This window comes from Apodemus sylvaticus, chromosome 11 (assembly GCF_947179515.1).
Source record: "Apodemus sylvaticus chromosome 11, mApoSyl1.1, whole genome shotgun sequence".
Classification (NCBI taxonomy): domain Eukaryota; kingdom Metazoa; phylum Chordata; class Mammalia; order Rodentia; family Muridae; genus Apodemus; species Apodemus sylvaticus.
The window spans coordinates 38071790-38086371 of NC_067482.1; the positions used below are offsets into that span (position 1 = coordinate 38071790).

At 42.2% G+C, this 14582-nt stretch overlaps 1 pseudogene; it reads left to right on the forward strand.

Annotated features, from left to right (window-relative positions):
• Positions 1–794: 794 nt before the first annotated feature.
• On the forward strand, positions 795–14568 carry LOC127696744 (myosin light polypeptide 6-like; annotated as a pseudogene).
• The last annotated feature ends 14 nt before the right edge of the window (positions 14569–14582 follow it).

The following is a 14582-nucleotide window of genomic DNA, read 5'->3' on the forward strand; positions in this document are numbered from 1 at the left end:
AACTTCTCCAACTTCTACATCAGTGGCCAAGAGACAATATTTATCCATAAGAACCTTCCACCTGCTTCATGTATCATCTCCGGATGTCAAGTTCACACTGCCAACTGTGTTATTTCGAAAGCTGCTACCCTGGGGCTAAATTCATATTTATAGACGTTATTAGATTTCCTTTTAATATGGTGGTTGGGTGATTTTCCTCTTTCCTGTGAGATGCTTGTAAAAAAAATTAAATGATATGTGTCTGGTCTCTCTGGGTTTTGCATTTGCAAGAGCTCCAGGATTTGCCTTGATGTCCTGGAGCATAGAGTGACATGATTATGCACCATTTTCATGGCATCCGTTGGGAAGTGACTTTGAGGGCTATCTATCCAGATGACTCAGAAGTGCAGGCCTTGCATGGATTTTATGTTTCTGCCAGTTGCACATTTATTTTTTCACTAGCACAGATGCTGACAGTCCGTTCTTTCATTATTTGATTCCCAAGATCAAAGTCAGGTCCTCAGGCTTCACAGTGAACATCTTTGCCCATTGATCCATCTCATGGACCCTAAACCTCATAATTCTGGTCCATGTGTCCCTAGTTTAGGACCGCTGCCCTTTCTGAGTGCTGTGAACATACTGGTATCTTATTGTCCCTCCTTCTCTTCCTCACCTTGAAGTAAGGCATGCAGAGAATTCACATAGTGATCCGATAAGCACAGACTGATAGGGTGCTATGTGGCTGGCTGCCAGCAGTGAAAGATGAGCCAAGACCTGGATACTGTGAGCTTGTGCTCTAGGTTTGGAGAAGGGCAATGACCGGACAGCTGGGAGGCAGTGTGCGGAGTGCTCCTCAGTGTGGAAGTCGAAGTTCTATGGGAGCAACTTGGTAATGGCAAAGAAGACAACTTTCTGGATACAGTGGGACTGGATACAAGCTGGATACGGTGGGATTTCTAAAGGGTGATCAGGAGCCTGCTGGAGAAGAGAAAAGCATAAGCAAGAATACGATAGGCTGAAGCACTTGGGACATGAAGCGCTGTTGCAAGTTGGATGTATCTGGCATATTCTAATTACTAGTCAGAGCAGAGGTCTTGGCAGATATTAAAACCTTCGGTTTGATGGAGTTGGCCTTGGCTTGGCTCCCTTCTGCATTGCTAACTAGCACTTTTGGCTCCGGAACCCACTAGATCTTGGGCTCCTACCGACTGTCTCCTTCCATTAAGTCTGAAACCCTGGAACGAGTGGCTAATTGATGTGTCTATTAATATATTAAAGCTGTTTTGACAGCCAGGTTCTCCCAACTTCCCAAAGTTTCTACCAGTTCCAGGTTATGACTGGCATACCCAGGTCCCCTATCCACCCAACCACCCACCCACCCATCCACCCACCCACCCACTTACTCTCCAGCCCAGGGGCTGGGCTGCCTTTCCGCCAAGAGGCTCTTCTCTTTATAATCCAGTTGTTTTGGTCACTCACTCACCCACCCACTCCCCCCCTTTTTTTTAAAACCTTTTGCTCTCTCGGCTGCTGCCTTTGGTTCCCCTGTTCTCTCTCCCCCTCCTTCCTCTCCTCAGGGTCATGACTCAGTGTTGTAGTCGAGGGTCCTGCCCACTCTGGACTCTCCCAGACGCCTCTGCTTCTGGCAATGCACTCTGTTGTAGTTTATTTAAAAAAAAAGGAGCCAGGAATATGTTTGATAGAGCCAGGTATGGTGAGCGGGAAGGCCTCGGCGGGCCCATGCTGAGGCATCCCTTCCCCCTGAGGTATCAGCCATGAGACAGGTGTAGTGTAGAATAGTTTATTTAGGTCATGGGAAAAGGAGTTGGCAAGGGAGTAGAGGCAGAGAAAGATAGATAGAGATAGAGATAAAGACAGAGATAGAGAGGGGGACGGAGAGATGAGGGGGAGGAAAATGGAGATAGAGATAGGCTTGCCAGGAACAAACACCACGTGGAGAGAGAGGGGGAAGAGAGGGAGAAAGGGGTCAGTGAGAGAAGAGAGTCAGAGAGGTTAAGAAAGCTAGGGGCAAACAGCCCCTTTTATAGTACGCCAAGCCTACCACCTGGCTGTTGCCAGGCAACTGTGGGGTGGATCCTAGAAGGAATGGTGACACTCTCCCTTTTATGTACAATAACTTTCTCCTCCACCATACCTAGGAGCAGTCATGCTCTTCCTTTTTACTTTTTTATTTCATTCACCTATAGTATGTGCATGTTACTAATTGTCAATCAGGGAGAGGCTTGAGCAGTTGCCTCCTCCCACTGCATTGCACTGCACTGCATTGCATTGGATTGCATTGCATTGCTTTGCTTTGCTTTGCATTGCATTGCAAGGCCGCGTTGCAGGAGTGCATGATGGGAGCTCTCCCCGAAAATGGTTGCTCCCCCTGGGAAGTTTCGTTAAGTCAATTGACTTAACTAAACACATACTCTTGATGAGGAATCCGTCTGTTTATCTCTAAGCTTTCTTACTGAGTTGGCAACCAAACTCTCTGTTCTAACAAACCCGACAGGAGCGAGTCCCCACCCCAGCCCCGCCCTGCTCTCCTTACTCAGCCATCTCACTTTCCACAGTTGATAGTGGAATCCAGCCATCTGGAGTGGACTTCAATTAATTCTCCCCTCTTGCCAGTCTGCATTGTACGTAAGGCGTCTCCTCTTCGTCTGCATTGTATGTAAGGCGCCTCCTCCTTGGAGAAAGCAGTTTCACTTCTCTGTGAAGCTAACATTTACCAGCTCTTGCCTTCTTGGGCCTTTAAGTCTCTCATTATTGTCTTCCGACCATTTCACTGTCAGTAAACCACTCCTATCAGCTGACAAAGACGTAAGAGCTGAGTATATGTACTCTCTCTCTCTATTGTTTAAAAGTAGAAGGGAAGAAAAGACAGAAAGGTAAGTGTAAGGAGGAAGCAGGGAGGCAAGGAGCACGATTATGAAAGGGTAAGGGCCCCACAGAGCAGTGTGGTCTTCTGGGTCACGCAGGGGATGGCCTCCTCTCTCTCACAAACCTAGATTTACCCAGAAGATCTTAAACACACCAGTTCCTTAATCTCTGCAGTTTGGTTTCATTCTCCCCTTTGCTCTGCAGCGTCTTTTGATGGGCCTTTGATGGGCCGATGTCTATTAACACAAAGTGAGTTTCGTTATGACTACTGGCTTTGATGGTTACTCCCTGCAACTCCCTTGAGGATTTGTTGGGCTTTTTCTTGCCTTTTGTTCCTGATTTTAGAAAGGGGGGTAAGGTGGGGATTTCTTCTAAAAAACAAAACAAACCAGAGCTGCGGAGATGAGGCAGTAGTTAAAGTGCTTGCTGCCCAACTCTGAGGGCTAGAGGTTAGATTCCCAGAACGTACTGCATGTCAAGTGTGTGTGTGTGTGTGTGTGTGTGTGTGTGTGTGTGTGTGTAGGCCCTCCTGTGATCTGAGTAGCCCTAAGGCAGAGATGGTGAACCTAGGAGCAGGCTGTCTAGCCAGAGGAGCTGTATCGGCAAACTCTGGGTTCAAGTGAGAGACCTTGCCTCAATGAATAAGGTGGAGAGTGATGGGAAAAGACTTCTGACCTTGGGCCTCCGGATGCATGTGCACATAGTTGTACAAGCACCCCTGCATACCAGTGTACACACGTGTACACATGTGTACACACACAGGGACAGAAAAGTATTAACACTGGGCTACAGAGGAAGGGTCTAGGAGCTTCAATCCCTAGCTACTTCAAACGATTCAACAGGAGATTTGTTACAGGCCTGGTCTGCCCACTATGGTAGAAGTCTTCCTCTCTTCCTCCCTCTCCTCCTCTTCCTCCTTCTCCTCCTGTCCTCTTTCTCCTCCTCTTCTCCCTCTTCCTTCTTCTTTAAAACCTTAAAAGTCTACTTCGGTTGAATCTTCACCTCATCTGATGCTATAAAACCCACTCCCCACCATCAACCCTAGTAAGAAATGTCAGTCATCAAGCTTCGTTCCTTTTGTGACTTTATGAGCATGCCCCGTCCCTGCTGCTACCAAAGCCCTTGAGTATGTAGAAGACATATCTCCCAACACCTCTGCCCTGGCCAATGCTACACAGCCACACAAACCTTGCCCTAGAGACCTTGGCCACCTCCCCATAAATACCCTCCACCTCCATAAACGGAACCAGTTCTCCAGAGCTGTGCCTGGGTGTGCACATTGCACTCGAACTCATCTCTGACAGAGATCCTGCACTGCTCTCAGCCACACCCAGCTAAGCGTCCTGTCCACAGCTGGTCTTCTACCCCAAAGGGGAAGTGGACTTGGGGCAGCGCACATACACATGGGCAGGGAATAAACAGATGAATGCATGCTCGTTCTTGTTTCTGACTTAGCCTGAAGTGATTTTCCCTACGTCTTCTGACTTCATTAATTTAATCAGTCTTATAGGCTGGGTTCCCACACATTTCTTTTCTACAGTACATCTTCCATCACTTCCGGCTCATCTTCCATCACTTCTGGCTCATCTTCCTTTGGAACGCAACCATTGCCCAAGCACCACCTGCGCAGGACACCCTTCTCTCTGTCTTCAGATTTCCATTCCAGGCCTTGCAGAGCCCACAGCTGGGCTTCACTGCTTCCTACATTGACCAGGAAAGCTGACAGGTGGCAGAAACTAAGGCGTGATTGCTGTGAGTTTGGAGCCAGAAGAACCACATACTGGGTTTAAGTGTGGACTGCGCTACGTGGGTGGGGGTGGGGGGGCACTCTCTAAAAACACAATCAATCCAAAATGAAACGAAGAAGATCCCACATAGCACTGAGGGGTCTACTAACAACCCCCACAATTGCATAATTCCATAGAGGGCTCAGTGGTAGTCTTTTAAAGAGTCCTTCACTCTCGTCGCTAAAATATAAACCCAGCACCGAGTTGTGAAATGCTAATTTACACAATTTACAATTGACACAGCAATCAGTGCTATGGGAGTGTAGGAGGAAGGGGGCGAATTCTGCCAACAGAATGTAGAGGTAGGCACAGCAAACTTAGTAAAGGATTTTTTTGTTTGTTTGTTTGTTTTGAGACAGGGTTTCTCTGTGTAGCCCTGGCTGTCCTGGAACTCACTCTGTAGACCAGGCTGGCCTCGAACTCAGAAATCCGCCTGCCTCTGCCTCCCAGAGTGCTGGGATTACAGGCGTGTGCCACCACTGCCCGGCTTAGTAAATGATTTAAGTGGTGCTTAAAGCATGAGTAGGAATGACCTGATAGAAAAACAGAATTGAGGACTTAACCTAAATAGACTTTTAAGGTTTTAAAGGAGGAGGGGGAAGAGGAAGAGGGGCCGGGGAGGAAGAGGAGGAAGAGGAGGAAGAGGAGAAGGAAGAGGAGGGGGAGGAGGGGGAGGAGGAGGAGGAAGGAGAGACTATGATGATAGTGGGCAGACCAGGCCTGTAACAAATTGAAAAGCACTAGATAATCTAGATACTTCTGTGCAAAAGCACTAAACTGTAGGCTTAAAATACTCCCCGGCAGTAACTGTGGACAGGAACGATGGTCATGCTGGAGGGTGTGCACATAGTTAAGTCTGACTGTTGGGTAAGAAAGCCAGCAGGATGGAATACTACCCAACAATGCAGATTTGGGGCCTGCAGGAATGTTAGTGCGTTACACTACAGCTGCCCACGGGGACCCTGAGCTGTGTCCTGAGTAGGGAGGCTATGTTGGAGAATCCAGCCTGATGTAGTTTTGGTCTGACAAGTAATGTCTGAATATCCGGCAATAGGAGACAGCACTACTCTGCTCAATTAGGGGTATCCTTGAATCTAGCCAGGATCTGCATGGAATGCAGTCTGCCAGGTGGAATGCCAAGTTTCTTCTGGTGCATGTTATTGGGATATTCATTTTTGGTAATACAGCCATAGAAACTGAGAAGGACCACCTAGACACAGAATCAAAGGTGATGGTGAGCTTCTGCCGCTTCTAGGATGGGTATTACCAGTCAAGGTCTCCTGGAGAAACAGAGAAAAAGAGAGAGAGAGGGAGGGATAGAGAGAGGGAGAGGGAGAGGGAGAGAGAGAGAGAGGAGATTGTTTTTAGGAAGTGTCTCACATCATTGTGGGAACTTCAAGTTCAAAATATTCGAGAAAGCTGGTAGGCTGGACGCCCGGGAGGAGTTGGCATTGAAGGTAGCCTGCTGGTAAAGCGCTCCTTTATCCAGTCAGCCTTTTCCAAGTGAGACTTCCTAGTGAGCTACATCTAGAGATGTGGCACATGGACATTGTGTGGAGAGCTATCTGATTTATTTAAAAATCTTGAAATCAAAATACTTGTTTCCCTTTTTTTTTTCTATGTAGCTATGGGTGTTGGGAACTTTTTGTACAGACCAAGCTGGTGTCTGCCTCCTCCAAGTGCTGGGATTAAGGCATGAACATCTGGCAATGATAAAAAATATTAATCTAGTTTAAAAATAAAAAGGCTCTCATACAAACACCTGGAATAATTCCTAATAAAACAAAAAACCATGTTCTGCTTGTTGACACTCACCACTAACCCTTAGGCATGATTTTTCTTTAAACTACAAATAGACATTAAAATAAAGAGTCAACAGCTTACACGCTCAGATGTTAAAGTTTGAAATGTAGGATCAAGAACTGTGAAAGCTCCCATATACAAATCACCTAAAATTACATGCATGTGTGTGTGTGCCTGCATGCACACGAGTACACATACACATACACACACAGAGATAGAAACAAAGAGACATACAGAGAGTTAAACAGAGACAGAGACAGACTCAAGTAGGGGCTAGAATCCTGGTCTATACATTTGTCTTCCTTTGTTCTAAAGGAATGTTTAAAAGCTCCCAGTTAAGAGTTCAGAGCATTTACTGGTCATTATACCTAAAGGGAAGATCTAGAAAATATTTTCAACAGTTAACTTTGTTTGTTGGACAGGCAGAGTTAAGAATCAGACACCAACTCTACACTTGCTTTATCTAACACACGACTCTGAAAATTTACTTAAATCCACCCAGAGTATGATGTTAAATGTTTAGCCTGCCACCACCTGTCATCTAGACAACACAATTGCTGAGCTTGCACACAGAATGCAGGGTGAGACAAACATTTCTTATTTTTAGTTTTTGACAGAATGATGCTCCTTAAAGGTGACAATTAATAAAGTCCCATAAATAAAATTTTATTTTAAATATATTAGAGAAGTGCATGGTTAAAGAAATCCGATGATAGGCCTTCTGTATTTCCTACTCTTAGATGTTCCTTTTATTTTGAGGCTACTAAAGTTGAGCCGCAGACATTCCAGGCTACTGGGTTCTGAAGGGTCCTCTCCTAGTCCCCTGAGAGTCCCCGTTTGCAATGAATCTATTCCTGTGTCACTACATGGCTTTTATGAGAATTTTAGAAAAATGTTTCTTTGATACTTATTTTATTAGACTAGCTTTTAACAAATTCTAAGGCAGAGGTTCATCCTTTTTTTTTTTTTTTTTAGGTTCTTGACTCATAGTTTATACTAAATCACTGTGATTCCTTTGGATTAATAGTTGTGTTGGCTGTTTACAAAAAGGGGATTTAACAAAAATGAGTTTACAACAGTTGGATGGCCAATGGAAGTTCTCAATTAGAGATCTAGAATCATGCAGAGGATTAGCTTCCAGGCACACCTGTGAGGGATTACCTTTATGAAGGACATGGAAAACCACCTTAACCGCCAGGACCGTTCTCTGCACAGAAACCCTTGATGGTGAAGACTATCATTCCTTCCTCTTGCTTCTGCTTGTGTGTGTCATGTGACCAGGGGCTGCAAGCCCCAGCTGCCTTGGCTTCATCACCACAACTGATGATAGCTTTGAACTTTAAGCTGAAATAAACACTTTATCCTGTCAGCTGTTTTAGTTAGACAGTTTTACCATAGCAACAGGAAAAACCACACAAATGGTTACTGTGCTCTGTGTAATTTTAAAACTTAGAAACTACAGCAATTTTCATTCATCATTCTACCTATGCCCTGCTCATGTCAGCTAGGGATTTTTGTTTACTATTAACAATAACCAGGGTATGCCTCCCCTTCTTAGCTTAGGTTCTGAATGTGAGAATGTTACAGTTCTACATCTGGCTTGGACTTGACCTCTTGTAATGTTAATCTCTGAAGCCCTCAGTTGCTTTAGAAGATATTGGATCAGATGACTCTTATGAAATAAAATCTAATTGCTTACAATCATCTCCTCCAGTTCTCCTTTCTTCCTGTTCTGCTCTCTAATTTGCAACAATGTGAACAGAGAGGTTGTCCAAAGAAAATGCTTCTGCTGCATCTGAATATTCCTCATGCTCCACACGTAAAGAGAAGTTTCTTCATCCTTAGCTTCACATTTTGACTTACAAATTTATAGACAGTAGTGTTTATAGTGTGTATTTCTTCCACTTAACTTGATGTTTATCTATTCCTGTTAATCTGTAGTATGGACATTAACCCATTTCCAAACTCTGTTCTTCTTTGACCCATCAATGGCCCTTGTCCCTGATGACCCAGACAGGAAGTCCCACTTCTGGATCACCTTATGTGACAATTATTCATTTTTATTTCTGGAACTTAGCTAGTTTAAAAAAGTATGAGGCTTACAAAACAAAGTTATATTGTGTCAGTATTTTGAATGACTTACAATGACTGTTATGTGCATCCAAATCACTTCTTTCTTTGGTGAACTGTTAAAGCACTAAGCTATATGTCCACAGGTAATTTATAGATCTTTTAAAAACATGTATGTGCATCTTCTTATTTTGTCTTATATTTGAAATAATGTGCATGGCTATTATGTGGCCTGACAATATATAGTTCCATATCTTATATTTTAATAATTGATAACAATTTCTATTTTATTATAAATTATATAGAATAAGTTCTTATCTGTTAAGAGCACAAAATGTTCCATTCTATGACTCTATGTTACCGCAAATCAAATGTCACTATAGATAAGATGTGATAATATGCTTGTATACTGTATGCAGTAGTGTTTATAGAGTGAATTTCTTCCACTTAATTTGATGCTTATCTATTCCTATTAATTTGTAGTATGGATATTAACCCATTTCCAAACTCTGTTCTTCTTTGACCCATCAATGGCCCTTGTCCCTGATGACCCAGACAGGAAGTCCCACTTCTGGATGACCTTATGTGACAATTATTCATTTTTATTTATTTATTTTTATTTATTTTATTCATTTATGTGTGCTGTAGTACTTGACTTTTGAGAAAAACATCTCTCCTACCACATTGTAATTTTGGAGGGGTTGGGAGATATTTTATAATAATCTTTCTCAGAATGTAATATAAGAATTAGATAATAGCCACAAAGATGAGATGTCTTTACATTCCATTGGGAAAAAATGGTAAGTTGGCAGAACCCCAAAACTAAAAACATGAAAACGTCATTTTAAAAATTGGTGTTGATGGATTAAACTAAAATATATATAAGATCACACAAAAAAATAATAATAAGCAAGAAATACCAGGAATACCAAAAGAAGTCTTGACAAATTCTAAAAAGGTTGTAGGTTAATTCTATTTGTCAAAACAAGTACGGGCTGCTCTTCCTGTACTGAGATAAGAAGTTCCGTATAATCTGTGATGAGAGAAGGGAACTTACATTAGAATGGTTCTCAGTAGTATACTATGCACCTAGTAGAACTCCTTAGGCCAGACAGCATGGCCACTGTGCGCAGCACCCCAGCGGGTCCGTTTTTATGAGTGAGGGAGTGTAAAAGGAAGTTTCCTCTCTCATTTCTTCCTATATGCCAGAGCTAGCAGGGAAAATCCATACAGTTGTTGTTTTGTTTTGTTTTGTTTTAAATCTCTGGAAGTGGCTCAAGTCTTTTACCAGCTTCCTCTTCCGGTTGTTCTGAGGACCAAGCTTGGTTACTGAAAGCTCCTCGTTGTGGCCATTCACTGGACCCCTTTCATGGCTGCCAAAGCACTCGCTGAAATTACCCAATTACTTGACTTTTGATCACGTTTCCTTAGTCTTCTCTGACTCGACTTCCTCTTTGCTTTTAGGACCCTGGACCTTCATTTTTTTGCAGAGCATCTTCACCAAACGTGTAATGATATTGTCTAAGCCCCTCAGAGATACAAACCTTTTAAAAGGTCTCTCATCAGTTTTACAACTTAGAAATGTCTCCCAGCCATCTCTGAAATTTAATCACTAAAGAAGGTAGCAGCCCTATGGGCCATAACTTTGTCACAGTGGCAAGAAAACGTCTACTTTTCTTTGGGATAAAGTCAATTAGTAAACATGAATGGCCTCTGTTCTAACTCCACCACAGAACTCCTCTGGCGTTCATTCTGGTGCAACTGGGTTTTCGCTGAGTTCCAGGTGCCCTGTCGAGTGATCTTGAACAAGCTGCTGTGCCTATTTAATTTTATCTAGTGAAAAATTTATTGATACTTTCAACTTTTTTGGCCCAAATTTACATTTTTATTTCATCATGATTCATCAAATGAGATATCAGAAAGAAGTTAACCAGATCAGTAATTTACAGTGTGTATGCGCACATACACACACACACCTAGCATGAATGAGAGATTAGAGAACATTTTGCAAGAGTCAATTCTCTCCTTCCACTGTATCAGTTTTGAGGATAGAACTCCAGATTGCCAAGCAACAGTTGCCTTTACCCACTGACTCTCTTCCTGGCTACTATACCCATTCTTAAGTAGGCCAGTGCTTCCATATATTTTAAGATGAGCTGTTAATTCACTTGGATTCCTAAGCTTTTTTTTTCAAGTGAATTCAGCTTAAATAGCTATTTTACGCATCCTGGAGGAATATCAATCAGGTAATCAAGGCATCTTTTCAGTTCTTAATTTCAACCACTCACTAAAAAGCAACTGGAGAATGGAAACCAACTAACCAACCAACCAACAAACTGCTGCCGGGGTTCATCCCCAGGAATTGATTTCACTGGTCAGAGATGAAATAATCATAAGGATTTTGCAAATCCTTGGTTGATTCTAATTTGCAGTGCAGCTTGTGAATCACTGCTTAAGATTCTCAAGAGTTTTTTTCTTTCTTTTTTAATTAAATCAACTCTTCTATTTCTGGATTCAGCAAGCACTTTCTGGGAGACCACTTCCTGCCAGACACCATCGTATTACTAAAATGAATATGGCACCATCTCGGCCTTGCAAAAAAATCTCAAAACAAGGGCAAGCCGAACATACGTGTCTCAATGCAAGTAAAGTACAGACAGCAATAGAAAGTCAAAGGTGACAGACACCCAGATGAGACAGGGATTAAATACTCTCCAGGGATTATGTCTGACTTCATTTGTCTGGGCTGTGTGTGCACAGATAATGAGGTCAGACCATAGAGAGAAGATTCTAGGTAAACAATAGGGAGCAAATCCCAGGGATCAGAAAACCACCATTGTGTTAATGACCTCAAGGTCTTGGCTGCTGCTGCTGTTGATGCTACTGCTGTTGTTGTTGTTGTTGTTGTTGTTGTTGCTGTTGTTGTTGCTGCTGCTGCTGCTGTTGCCACCGCCACTGTCATGGCTGAGATCTCACTGGTCTGGGTTGACCAGACTTTTTGGTAAGGACTCATATTTACCATCCACAGTTAGATTTTTTCTTTTTTCTTCTAGAAAGTTGTGTCCAAATCAATGCATACCAACACTGATGATCTACAGGGAAATAACAAAGAGTGTTTTGTAGTAACAACAAAGTATTTACTACTTTGTTACTGGTCTGGAGAATGGGATCTGGCCATTGTTCCTAATTTTGAAACAAGGTTTCCAGGAGATGAAACTGATTCTTCCAACTCCACCTCCGAAGTTCTAGCAGTCCAGGCGAGCATGGCTAGATCCAGCTCATTCTGAAAGCCCTTCAATATACATAAGGACACAGCAACATCACTAGATGGAATTGTTTTTGTTGCATTATTAAATAAGTTTACCCAGCCTCACCAAACTATTTTAGAAATGATTGGTTACATGGCATGTAAAGTATAATGCGTCTTAGAAAGCCTGAAGTATAGCAGATTGAATGGGAAAAATCAATCACTCAAAAAAGAGTCCCTGGTTGACTTCAGTGATTCCTCCATTAAGGAGCTCTGGATGGAATCCTAATAGCTTACAGATGTGGATGCTCTGGGCACAGTGCTCACAAGGTGTGACAAAAGAGGAGGGGAGTCTAACGGTCATAGAACCTTCACAGAAAGACCGATTGAGCCCTTGACATGCCTGAAGGGTGGCCCCTTAGGATATGACGTGTGCTACCTCTTAAGTCTAACGTGGCAGATCACTCATGTGTTTTTAACGGCATGGTTAGAGAGCTTTTAGAATTGCTTTCTTTAGTGCTATGCTGATATAAAATATAACTGATGTGTATTATCTCCAGAGGCCTTCTAAAATCAAAGTATCTATTCAAAGATCTCTTTAGGCAAGATCGCAGGCCTCAAGGTACAAGAATATTTTTAAACAAAAACTAGGAAAATAGGAAATGTTAATTTAATTACATATCAATTTCCAAAACTAAGACAGAGACTTTACATTTACCAAGTGCATTCACTGGGATGGAATGACTCATATATCTTGTAGATTTCTGGGAAACTGTTTTTAGAGGAGACCAAATCTGTCTAGGTTTATAGAAAGAGGATTACACCAAGTGTCTTCCTCATCTTTGACAATAAGCCATAAATAACTTCTCTGTATCTGCTAGAGCCAATGTCAACATAACAGGATCTCTCATGTGGTTACAAGATAACAATTAAATGCTTTTGAACTTTAAGCCCTTTTCCCTTCAATAGTTTATGAATGGGCATTATTTTATTTAGACTACAACTAACTCTGTATATGTGTTACAACACAGCTAATTAAAGTGAAAAAAAAATCTGCTGACTTTAAGCCACAGCAGAACCTGAAAGACCAGTTTGAGTGACTAATATAAATGTTATATTTATATTACTAAATATAAATCTCTCAGGTTTTTTAATTTAAAAGAATATTTAAAAAACAAAGAACAAATTATTTCTTAGAACTGAAAATTTCTTAAAAGTTCTAAGGACAAATATTGTTCTTAGAACTTTTGTCAGAAACTCTACAGAGCTAATGCCAGAGTCACAGAGAGTAAAAGCATGAAGTTTTGAGAAAACCCAACAGCTTATTTCTGATGCCAGAAAAATTTAACTTCTATTCAAGAGCAATGGTAACAAACACACCAACCCTCTGAAGCTCTAGCTATCTCCTAAGCTTGCTCAGAAGTTTCTCGGGCCTAATTAATAGGATGTAGCATCTAGTAAGACAGAAAGTCACAGAAACCAACCTTCTTACCTAATCAAGAGGAAAGGCTGCTTTGTTCTTTATCCAGTTGCATCTGTGGAGTGGAAGTGGCTATCGTCATGGGCACTATTCTATTTTATTTCATTTAGGTTCATTGAGCATCCTTCAGACTTAGAATTCAGCTCCCTAAAAGCGCTTGTTGATTAAGGAGTGCCACAGGGAGGGACGTTCCAATCCTGTTCTGCTCTGGTTTCTCAACCTGTTTGTACTTGGATGTAATGAATCAGTCTCTTCTGGATGAAATAGTAAAATTAACAGTGGGGACTACGAACGCGGTGGATCTGCCCTTTCTTGGAAGAGATGGGAATTAGCACACCCTAGTGACTGACCTAAGTAGTGCCACCTCCTTAGACTAACTTTTAGAATTCTAGTATCTATCTATCTATCTATCTATCTATCTATCTATCTATCTATCTTTATGTAATTAATGACACTTTCTATTTATTATTTATTTATTTATTTGAAACAGGATGTTTCTATATAGCCTTGGATATCCTGGAACTCACTCTATAGAGCCTTGAACTCAAAGAAATCCATCTGCCTCTGCCTTTTGAGTGCTGGGATTAAAGGAGTATGCCACCATACCTGGATAGAATTACAAATTTTAATTTAACCTGATTATGGTGACTGTGGAGAAAAGGGCTTGATCAGATCCCTGACCTCTCATTGTTCCCCTGTATAAATTTGAATTTGTAAACGAGTATGGCAGGCACATGTTGCTTGTTGGAGCCTGGGTTATATTTGACTGGTAGTTGCTAACAGTGTTGATAAATCCTCAGTTAGAAATATTATCTTTATGGAAAAGGTCCCACCCACAGAGCTTAGCAGTCAGGGTGTGTAACTTCACTGAGGACCAGATTGCAGAATTCAAGGAATCTCTTTGACCAAAGGGGTAATGGTAAAATACTGTATCCATGGGAGGTAACCATGGGAACTTTCCCTTCTCTAGGGGAGAGGGTAATGGGGGCAGGGAGGTTGTGGGGTAGGACTGGGAGGAGAGGAGAAATGGGGGGGAGCTGTGATCAAATCCTGGAGAACCCCAAGAAGACCCCAAGAAGAGCACTTCCTCACCATGCTTCAGACTGTGGACAAGAACAAGGACCAGGGAATTTATGAGTATTACAGTGAATACCTTTGTGTGTTGATGGGGAAAGGTACTGTTACAGGTACTGAAATCCATCATGTCCTTGTCACAGTGGGTGACAAGGTGACAGAGGAAGAAGTAGAGATATGGGTGGCAGGGCAATGGTTGTATCATCTATAAAGAACTTGTCGCAATGATGCTGAATGTCTGAGGACCTTTCCCTAT